The following is a 10,563-nucleotide window of genomic DNA, read 5'->3' as shown; positions in this document are numbered from 1 at the left end:
ATCGGATTCGTTACCATAAAGGAGAGAATCAGTGAAATAATTCTCATACCCTTTGAATGGTTGTTTATCTGTGACCACCGTCCTAACTTTATTATCAGTGTCGACATATTTCAGACACTGATGGAGAGTGGAGGGGATTATTTATCAGTGTCGACATATTTCAGACACTGATGGAGAGTGGAGGGGATTATAACGTTACTATGGATCCAATGCCGACCCAATAATAAGTTATATGAAGTCTCGGCATCGATCACATAACATGTGACTTCTGTCTTCAAATCTCCCATTTGACATTTTACCCGGATCTTACCCAAGGGTCTTGACCCGCTAGTGTTGAATCCATAGATAACAATGCCTGTGGACGCCAACTTACTAACTGGAATGTCGAGGATATGCATCAAGCAAAGCGGCATAATACTCACAGCAGAACCCGGATCCACTTGGATTCGGTTGACTTTGCTGGAGCCAATGTACCCAATGAAATATAGGGGTCGATCATGGTTCGAATTCTTCGTCTGCATATCCTCTTTGGTGAAGGTAATGCAGGGAAGGTTTTTAGCCTCTATGTGTTCGCTGGAAAATTCGTGTCTTTCTTTGTTATTGATTCCATTGTACACTCTTGTAATAGTCTATCGATTACAAAGATCCGGTCTTTTTATAAGATCCGGTTACAACGAAAATCAAATAAAAATAAACAAAGATTACAACTTTTCTCCTTTTGTGTCGAACTAATCGCGAGCTCCTGTTTTGCGGTCGCTCGCTTTGTGGGTTCTTTGCCTGCGCCGGGGTTGTTTGCCGTGGACCACCGCGAGATCTAGATCCGGTCGGATCTACGCAGTACGACGGGTATTATTTCACCAAGGAAATAATAGCCGGGGAGGATTGTTTCACCAAGGAAACAATCGTCCAAGTCTCGGGATCTAAGACCAAGCTTAGATCCGGAGTATGCCTGCGTAGATCTGAGATCTGATCCTCTCGAACACCTGCCTTATTTGACGTTGATGACTAACTGTAGGAAGGTTTGATCGCTCAATTTGTGGACCTCTCGTTCATTGGGGGAATCGAGAGGGGATTTTGACTGTGGTCCTAACTGTAAGAAGGTTTGACCAAGTGGGTGTTTTGAGACAATCCTAACTGTAGGAAGGTTTGATCGCTCAATTTGTGGACCTCTCGTTCATTGGGGGAATCGAGAGGGGATTTTGACTGTGGTCCTAACTGTAAGAAGGTTTGACCAAGTGGGTGTTTTGAGACAATCCTAACTGTAGGAAGGTTTGATCGCTCAATTTGTGGACCTCTCGTTCATTGGGGGAATCGAGAGGGGATTTTGACTGTGGTCCTAACTGTAAGAAGGTTTGACCAAGTGGGTGTTTTGAGACAATCCTAACTGTAGGAAGGTTTGATCGCTCAATTTGTGGACCTCTCGTTCATTGGGGGAATCGAGAGGGGATTTTGACTGTGGTCCTAACTGTAAGAAGGTTTGACCAAGTGGGTGTTTTGAGACAATCCTAACTGTAGGAAGGTTTGATCGCTCAATTTGTGGACCTCTCGTTCATTGGGGGAATCGAGAGGGGATTTTGACTGTGGTCCTAACTGTAAGAAGGTTTGACCAAGTGGGTGTTTTGAGACAATCCTAACTGTAGGAAGGTTTGATCGCTCAATTTGTGGACCTCTCGTTCATTGGGGGAATCGAGAGGGGATTTTGACTGTGGTCCTAACTGTAAGAAGGTTTGACCAAGTGGGTGTTTTGAGACAATCCTAACTGTAGGAAGGTTTGATCGCTCAATTTGTGGACCTCTCGTTCATTGGGGGAATCGAGAGGGGATTTTGACTGTGGTCCTAACTGTAAGAAGGTTTGACCAAGTGGGTGTTTTGAGACAATCCTAACTGTAGGAAGGTTTGATCGCTCAATTTGTGGACCTCTCGTTCATTGGGGGAATCGAGAGGGGATTTTGACTGTGGTCCTAACTGTAAGAAGGTTTGACCAAGTGGGTGTTTTGAGACAATCCTAACTGTAGGAAGGTTTGATCGCTCAATTTGTGGACCTCTCGTTCATTGGGGGAATCGAGAGGGGATTTTGACTGTGGTCCTAACTGTAAGAAGGTTTGACCAAGTGGGTGTTTTGAGACAATCCTAACTGTAGGAAGGTTTGATCGCTCAATTTGTGGACCTCTCGTTCATTGGGGGAATCGAGAGGGGATTTTGACTGTGGTCCTAACTGTAAGAAGGTTTGACCAAGTGGGTGTTTTGAGACAATCCTAACTGTAGGAAGGTTTGATCGCTCAATTTGTGGACCTCTCGTTCATTGGGGGAATCGAGAGGGGATTTTGACTGTGGTCCTAACTGTAAGAAGGTTTGACCAAGTGGGTGTTTTGAGACAATCCTAACTGTAGGAAGGTTTGATCGCTCAATTTGTGGACCTCTCGTTCATTGGGGGAATCGAGAGGGGATTTTGACTGTGGTCCTAACTGTAAGAAGGTTTGACCAAGTGGGTGTTTTGAGACAATCCTAACTGTAGGAAGGTTTGATCGCTCAATTTGTGGACCTCTCGTTCATTGGGGGAATCGAGAGGGGATTTTGACTGTGGTCCTAACTGTAAGAAGGTTTGACCAAGTGGGTGTTTTGAGACAATCCTAACTGTAGGAAGGTTTGATCGCTCAATTTGTGGACCTCTCGTTCATTGGGGGAATCGAGAGGGGATTTTGACTGTGGTCCTAACTGTAAGAAGGTTTGACCAAGTGGGTGTTTTGAGACAATCCTAACTGTAGGAAGGTTTGATCGCTCAATTTGTGGACCTCTCGTTCATTGGGGGAATCGAGAGGGGATTTTGACTGTGGTCCTAACTGTAAGAAGGTTTGACCAAGTGGGTGTTTTGAGACAATCCTAACTGTAGGAAGGTTTGATCGCTCAATTTGTGGACCTCTCGTTCATTGGGGGAATCGAGAGGGGATTTTGACTGTGGTCCTAACTGTAAGAAGGTTTGACCAAGTGGGTGTTTTGAGACAATCCTAACTGTAGGAAGGTTTGATCGCTCAATTTGTGGACCTCTCGTTCATTGGGGGAATCGAGAGGGGATTTTGACTGTGGTCCTAACTGTAAGAAGGTTTGACCAAGTGGGTGTTTTGAGACAATCCTAACTGTAGGAAGGTTTGATCGCTCAATTTGTGGACCTCTCGTTCATTGGGGGAATCGAGAGGGGATTTTGACTGTGGTCCTAACTGTAAGAAGGTTTGACCAAGTGGGTGTTTTGAGACAATCCTAACTGTAGGAAGGTTTGATCGCTCAATTTGTGGACCTCTCGTTCATTGGGGGAATCGAGAGGGGATTTTGACTGTGGTCCTAACTGTAAGAAGGTTTGACCAAGTGGGTGTTTTGAGACAATCCTAACTGTAGGAAGGTTTGATCGCTCAATTTGTGGACCTCTCGTTCATTGGGGGAATCGAGAGGGGATTTTGACTGTGGTCCTAACTGTAAGAAGGTTTGACCAAGTGGGTGTTTTGAGACAATCCTAACTGTAGGAAGGTTTGATCGCTCAATTTGTGGACCTCTCGTTCATTGGGGGAATCGAGAGGGGATTTTGACTGTGGTCCTAACTGTAAGAAGGTTTGACCAAGTGGGTACTTTACGTCCAGACTCTAACAGAGAGAGTGTTGAGTGCATAGACATGGTGAGAATGGGAGTTCTTATTCATTACATTGCTGTGGTTTTGGGAACTTCCCGTTACATAAATCGTCCACCCCCAGTTTCCTCTGCGGAACTGGTTCGGACATTATTATCAGTTAACTAACCGGGTTATCCTTAAGAATATTAGCTTAATATTCTCCAGGAACTTCCCGTCAAAAGTGGGGAAACAGTTTAGACTCATATACCTATTGGAGTATCAGGGAACAGTTTAACCTCTTGTACCGGTCGGAGGATTGAGAAACAGTTTATACTCGTATACTCTTTGGAGTTTTGCCGTTCTCAATTGGCTTACCTTAGCGTTATGACGCCGGCTTCAACCAAGGTCTGAATGCTATTCTTGAGAGCAAAGCAATCCTTGGTGGGATGAACGACCCTCCTGTGGTATGCACAGTAATTTGGGTCCGTAGTGTTGTCAGCTTCCTCCTGATTTGTGATAGGTGGTAGCTTGATCTTGTTACCTTCAAGGAGGGATTCGAAGATGGCTGGAACGTCTTCGTCCTTGAAAGAGTATTCTTTTTGGAGTCTCGGACCCGAAGTCTTTTGCTGCCTTCAGGATTGCTGTTGTGATGCTTGATTAGCACCACCAGCAGCTGCAGGTGTTTTGCCCTTACCACGAGAGGCGAAATTTGAGTCCAGCGGATTAACCGTCGGTTGGTTCCTCTCGGCCTTCTTCCTTCTAAGGAATCGCTCAGCCTGCTCCCCTCGGACCTTCAGATCCTTCCAAGTGTCAGACGGTGCTGTTCCCATTGCTTCCAACACGTCCAACGCAAGGTTGTTGTGGCAAGTTTGGAGGATGAATTCCTCTGTGATCGGGTCCCGGCAATTCATCGCCTTGTTCCGGAACCTTTTGACGAAGGTGTCGACTAACTCCCCGTCCTTCTGCTTCTCATCGAGCAATGATCCGATAGATATCTCGGTGTCGTCGTCGAAGAAGTTGGCCAGGAACTTGGTCTCCATGTCATCCCAGCTGTTCACGCTTCCTGGCTTGAGGCGGCGGTACCAATCGAAGGCGGCTCCGCGAAGAGTGCCAACGAATGACCGCACCATCAGAGGCTCATTGCCGGAGATAATACCCAAGTGCGATTTGAAATAAATCAAATGCTGAGTGGGGGAACCCTTCCCATCGAACGGTGTGAAGTTGATTAGATTGAACTTCGCCGGATAGGGGATCGATTCCCATTCTCGTGGGTATGGACAGGGAATGCCTGTTTTCTTCGTCTCTTGAGCGGAGATCAATGTGTTGATTTTGCTCTCGAGATCTTTGATCTTCAAGTCTTCACTTGTATCTTCGTTGGCATCCTCGTTACCACCCCCTGTATTGACAGGAGGGTTATTGGCATTGTGAGCTTCATCCCTTTCTGCGTGCTCCTTTTCCTGAACAATCGGGTTACGGCGGTTCGATTCACTTTGCTGGTTCCTGAATGCCTGGATTTGCTGCTCATGCATCTCTCTCATCTGCTGCATGGCCATCTCCATCTCGAATTTGAAACTTTCTTTCTGCTTAGCCAAAGCGTCTTCAAGCATCTTGGCCATTTCTTCCGCGCTTATCATAAATGACTCGCGGGGTTGTCCTTCGCTGGACACTGTATTGTCCGATGCGACAGCAGAGCAGGAATCCGATTCTTCATCTTCCGAAGGCAATCTTGTCCGAACCCTACCATAAGTTCCTCGTGCGATGGCTCCGGACTGCAGACGGGTTACACGCCGGGACGCTTCCAGAAACGATTTGAGATCAATCTGTGTCGATGTCTCTTTGCTGGTCATGTTGGCGGTGACCCTCGGAAATTCTCCGTCTTTAACCACCGTTCTTCTTTGCCGGAAACGCCTATACCTTGGTTTTGGCGTTTCGGTGCCGAGCCTTTCGAACACTGAAATTCTCTCGGGGACTACCTTGATGCAGTTGCATTGAGACAGTACCGCCCGAATGAGCTTTGAACAAGGGCACTGAGTTTCCTGTTCTCGGGGACTCCTCTTTCTGGTTCTGTTCGTACCCCCAGCACGATAGTACAACTCGTCATTTTGACAGTCGGAGTAACCTATCGTGTGTGGGCACGACTTCTCAGGTATAACATTATCACTATCAGATGATAATGTTTCCATCTGAGGGCGAATTGCCTTCCTTGGACTTTCAAGAGTCACGCGCCTTGAGACATGCCTTTTTGGGCGTGAATTCTCAGCGGGCTCTTGGACCTCAATGCGCAAATTAGCGCGCGCAGTTGCCTTGAGCTCCTTGTCATGTTGGAGGTAGCGGTGACCCCCAGCGTGTTGATTCGTTCGGGGTTTTCTTAGTGGGCCCAAACGTTCTTGGATCGGAGCTTTGCTTCGCTCATCGGGAATTGGACCGAGGCGCTCCAAGACTGGCTTTCTTCTTCGGGAGGATTCTGCATGATCTCCCGGAGTAGCTATGGGAATTCTCGGCGACTTAGCTGGGTTCGCCGGAGGTTGAATTTTGGTTGGAGGCTGCAAAGGTTGCTCCTTAGCCTGAATTGCCGCTTCAGACTTTGGCCTCCAAACTTTGCGAGTTGGTGGCGGCTTCTTGGCCACTTCTTTCTGCAACTTTCTACGGGCTTCTTCGGCTTGAGCCCGTGCCTGCGCTGATAGTGCGCGGCGTTTGCGGATGCGTTCTTCCAGCGTCGAACGATTCCGTTTGACACGGACCCATTCCATTGTTGGCGGCTTGGAAGAGGCGCCGTTCATCTGTTGTTGAGGCTGTTTGCCTCTCTTGTTCTTCAGACCCGCGTTGTAGCGGACTCCGTCGGTGGACTCCATCGCTTTGGCGAATTGTTTGGCCAAGCGTTGGCGTTGCCTTTGGCGGGCTCTCTTTGAGAGAGTCACCGCTCCTTTGGTGACGGAGGAATTGGTTGGAACCAGCTTGATCTGGTTGGAGATTGGTGGAGCCTCATCTGACGCAACTTTGGCGTCAATCGAGATGAGGTCGTCGTTGGTAGCTTCAACTTCTTCGTACCAACGCACCTTTCTTGTTCGCTGGAAAATTCGTAGGTTTCTTTGTTATTGATTCCATTGTCATCTTGAGTTACAACTTTTTGAGTTACAAAAGATCCGGTCTTTTTATAAGATCCGGTTACAACGAAAATCAAATTGAAAAGAAATGAAAATTACAACTTTGTTTCCTTGTTTGTCGAACGAATCACGAGCTCCTGTTTTGCGGTCGCTCGCTTTGTGGGTTCTTTGCCTGCGCCGGGGTTGTTTGCCGTGGACCACCGCGAGATCTAGATCCGGTCGGATCTACGCAGTACGACGGGTATTATTTCACCAAGGAAATAATAGCCGGGGAGGATTGTTTCACCAAGGAAACAATCGTCCAAGTCTCGGGATCTAAGACCAAGCTTAGATCCGGAGTATGCCTGCGTAGATCTGAGATCTGATCCTCTCGAACACCTGCCTTATTTGACGTTGATGATCGCCGAGCACCAGATCTGAAGGAGTGAGTCCCCGAAGTCCCAAAGTTTCAATCTTTTTTAAGTTCCGAGTCTCCAATCCAGCAGGGCTTCGCCTCTCCAAATTTTCCAACCCTTGAACAAATGAACCAAGGGGGCCTATTTATAGGCTCCCTTTACTGTGCCCGCGAAATGACAACTGTCGGCCACCTCTGGGTGGCCGCGAAATGACAACTGTCGGCCACCTCTGGGTGGCCGCGAAATGACAACTGTCGGCCACCTCTGGGTGGCCGCGAAATGACAACTGTCGGCCACCTCTGGGTGGCCGCGAAATGACAACTGTCGGCCACCTCTGGGTGGCCGCGAAATGACAACTGTCGGCCACCTCTGGGTGGCCGCGAAATGACAACTGTCGGCCACCTCTGGGTGGCCGCGAAATGACAACTGTCGGCCACCTCTGGGTGGCCGCGAAATGACAACTGTCGGCCACCTCTGGGTGGCCGCGAAATGACAACTGTCGGCCACCTCTGGGTGGCCGCGAAATGACAACTGTCGGCCACCTCTGGGTGGCCGCGAAATGACAACTGTCGGCCACCTCTGGGTGGCCGCGAAATGACAACTGTCGGCCACCTCTGGGTGGCCGCGAAATGACAACTGTCGGCCACCTCTGGGTGTTGTGGTTTTTGCCGTTTTTTCCGGTCTCGTGATTCGGTTGATTTAGATCCCGATTTGGCAGTAAATCTGGATTCCTGATTTGGCAGTAAATCTGGATCCTGATTAGGCAGTAAATCTGATTCCTGATTTGGTAGTAAATCTGGATCCTGATTAGGCAGTAAATCTGATTCCTGATTTGGCAGTAAATCTGGATCCTGATTAGGCAGTAAATCTGATTCCTGATTTGGCAGTAAATCTGGATCCTGATTAGGCAGTAAATCTGGATCCTGATTAGGCAGTAAATCTGATTCCTGATTTGGTAGTAAATCTGGATCCTGATTAGGCAGTAAATCTGATTCCTGATTTAGCAGTAAATCTGGATCCTGATTAGGGAGTAAATCCGCTTCTGAGTTCAAGTCCGAAACTGATCTTGATTCGATCGTGATTCGTCCGAGTTTGTCCTTGGTTGGATCACTCGTTGACTCTTTAACACTTGGCTTGATTCCAAATGCGAACGGATGTATTCCGTTGCTTGCGTGCGATTCGTCGATCTCGTCGCCTCGTTGGTTCATCGGTTTGTGCCGAGCTGTGCTAAGGGACCTATAAGCAATTTTATATGCCTACACTATGTTGTAGTGTTGAATTGACAGTTCTGGCTCTTCAAGTGCCGGCTTGATCCGAGTAAGTAACACTTCTGAATTGGCCAAGGCTTCTTGCAAGGCTTCCCTTGTTTCTTTAGACAACCATAGCAACTCATACAATGTTATCCGCGCTGGGATGTTAGCTAGTTGAGCCATAATATCGAAGACGTGTGGAGTGATTGAGCTTTCCGGTTTATCTCTTCCAATCGGGCAATTGAAACGAGACTGCTTCGAATTCTGAACCTCCTGGGGCCTCTTTTCTTTCTGTTTTTCAACCGGCTGTCGTCGAGCTTCTTCAACCGGTCTAGGAGTTGTAATCACCCCCAGCTCCGTGAGAGTTTTAGCTGGTCCCCGTTTAGTCACCCCCTGCTCAGCTAACTGATCACTGGGTGATGGATAGTTGAAGTGATACTCATTTCCGCTTCTAGTGGCAAAGACTTCTTGTTCTTCTTCGGGGAGGCGGAGGTAGCATTGCAGGACTTGCCTTTACCCTTTTTGGTCGAGGAAGTCGTCCACTGATCGTCTTCAATTAGATCGGGATGAACCCAGAGGATTTCGCCGTTTGGGGCTGTGTGTGGCACAAGTCCTTTTTGGCGCTGTCCATGTAGGTCGTCGTTCACTATCTTAATTCCTACTTTGGTGATGCGTTCTGGTTTAAACCATGCTGTGGGCACCGATCCAAAGCTGATTGAAACCACATTTGCTCCAACATTCTTGGACGGCTTCGGGGTTATAACGCCTACATCAATTAACGCCTGGATTTTATCCTTGAGATGGTAGCATGACTTGGTAGGGTGATGGACCGCTCTATGGTATGCGCAATACTTCGGATCCGTCACTTTGCTAGCCCCTTCTTAATCCACGATCGACGGCAGCTGGATTTTGTTGTTTTCCAACAGGTACTTAAAGATGCCGGGAACTTCGTCATCTTTAAAGGAGTACACCTTAGAAAATCTTGGCTTCGAAGATTTCTGCTTCTGAGGCCGTTGTTACCATTGCTGCTGCGATTGTTGTGGTGCTCGTTGCTGTTGCTGTTGCTGAGGTTGCAATTGGATAGTTTGATTAGCATCAACTGCATTAGCATGTGCCTTACCTTTCCCTCGTGGGATGAAATTCTGCTGTGGAGCATTCGTCGCTTGTTGGCCTCTCTCCGCCTTCTTCCTTCTTAGAAATCGCTCGGCTTGCTCTCCTCGGACCTTCAAATCCTTCCAGGTTTTGGACGGTGCTGTCCCCATTGCTTCCAACACGTCCAATGCGAGGTTGTTGTGGCAAGTCTGGAGAATGAACTCCTCAGTGATCGGGTCCCGACAGTTCATCGCCTTGTTCTGGAACCTTTTGACGAAGGTATCAACCAATTCCCCATCTTTTTGTTTCTCGTCAAGCAATGACCCGATGGATATCTTGGTATCGTCGTCGAAGAAATTGGTGAGGAATTTAGTCTCTATGTCATCCCAGCTATTCACGCTTCCTGGCTTGAGGCGGAGATACCAATCGAAGGCGGCTCCACGAAGAGTGCCAACGAAGGACCGTACCATCAGAGGCTCATTACCAGAGATAACCCCCAGGTGTGATTTGAAGTAAATCAAATGTTGAGTGGGTGAACCCATCCCATTAAACGGCGTGAAGTTAATTAGATTAAACTTCGCCGGATATGGGATTGATTCCCATTCTCTCGGGTATGGACATGGAATGCCCGTCTTCTTCATCTCTTGAGCGGAAATTAATGTATTGATTTTGCTCTCGAGGTTTTTAATCTTCAAACTTTCACCTGTGTTTTTGCTAGCATTCTCATTACCACCCCCTGCATTGACGGGAGGGTTATTGGCATTATGAGCTTCATTCGCATTTGTGTCCTCATCTTCTTGATTAACCTGGTTACGACGACTTGGTTCGCCTTGCTGGTTTGTCAGTGCTTGGATTTGTTGGTCATGTATTTCTCTCATATTCTGCATGGCCATCTGCATTTCGAACTTGAAGCTCTCTTGTTGTTTAGCCATGGCTTCTTCGAGCATCTTGGCCACTTGTTCCGCACTTATCATAAGTGCCTCGCGGGGTTGTCCCTCGCTGGATACCGTATTATCTGATGCGACCGCAGAGCCGACATCCAATTCTTCATCTTCTGAAGGTAATCTTGTCCGAATCCTACCATAAGTTGCTCGTATGATGGCTCCGGACTACAGACGTGTTAT

This window comes from Asparagus officinalis, chromosome 5 (genome assembly GCF_001876935.1).
Source record: "Asparagus officinalis chromosome 5, Aspof.V1, whole genome shotgun sequence".
In the NCBI taxonomy this organism is placed as follows: Eukaryota; Viridiplantae; Streptophyta; class Magnoliopsida; order Asparagales; family Asparagaceae; genus Asparagus; species Asparagus officinalis.
This window is presented reverse-complemented; position numbering follows the sequence as displayed.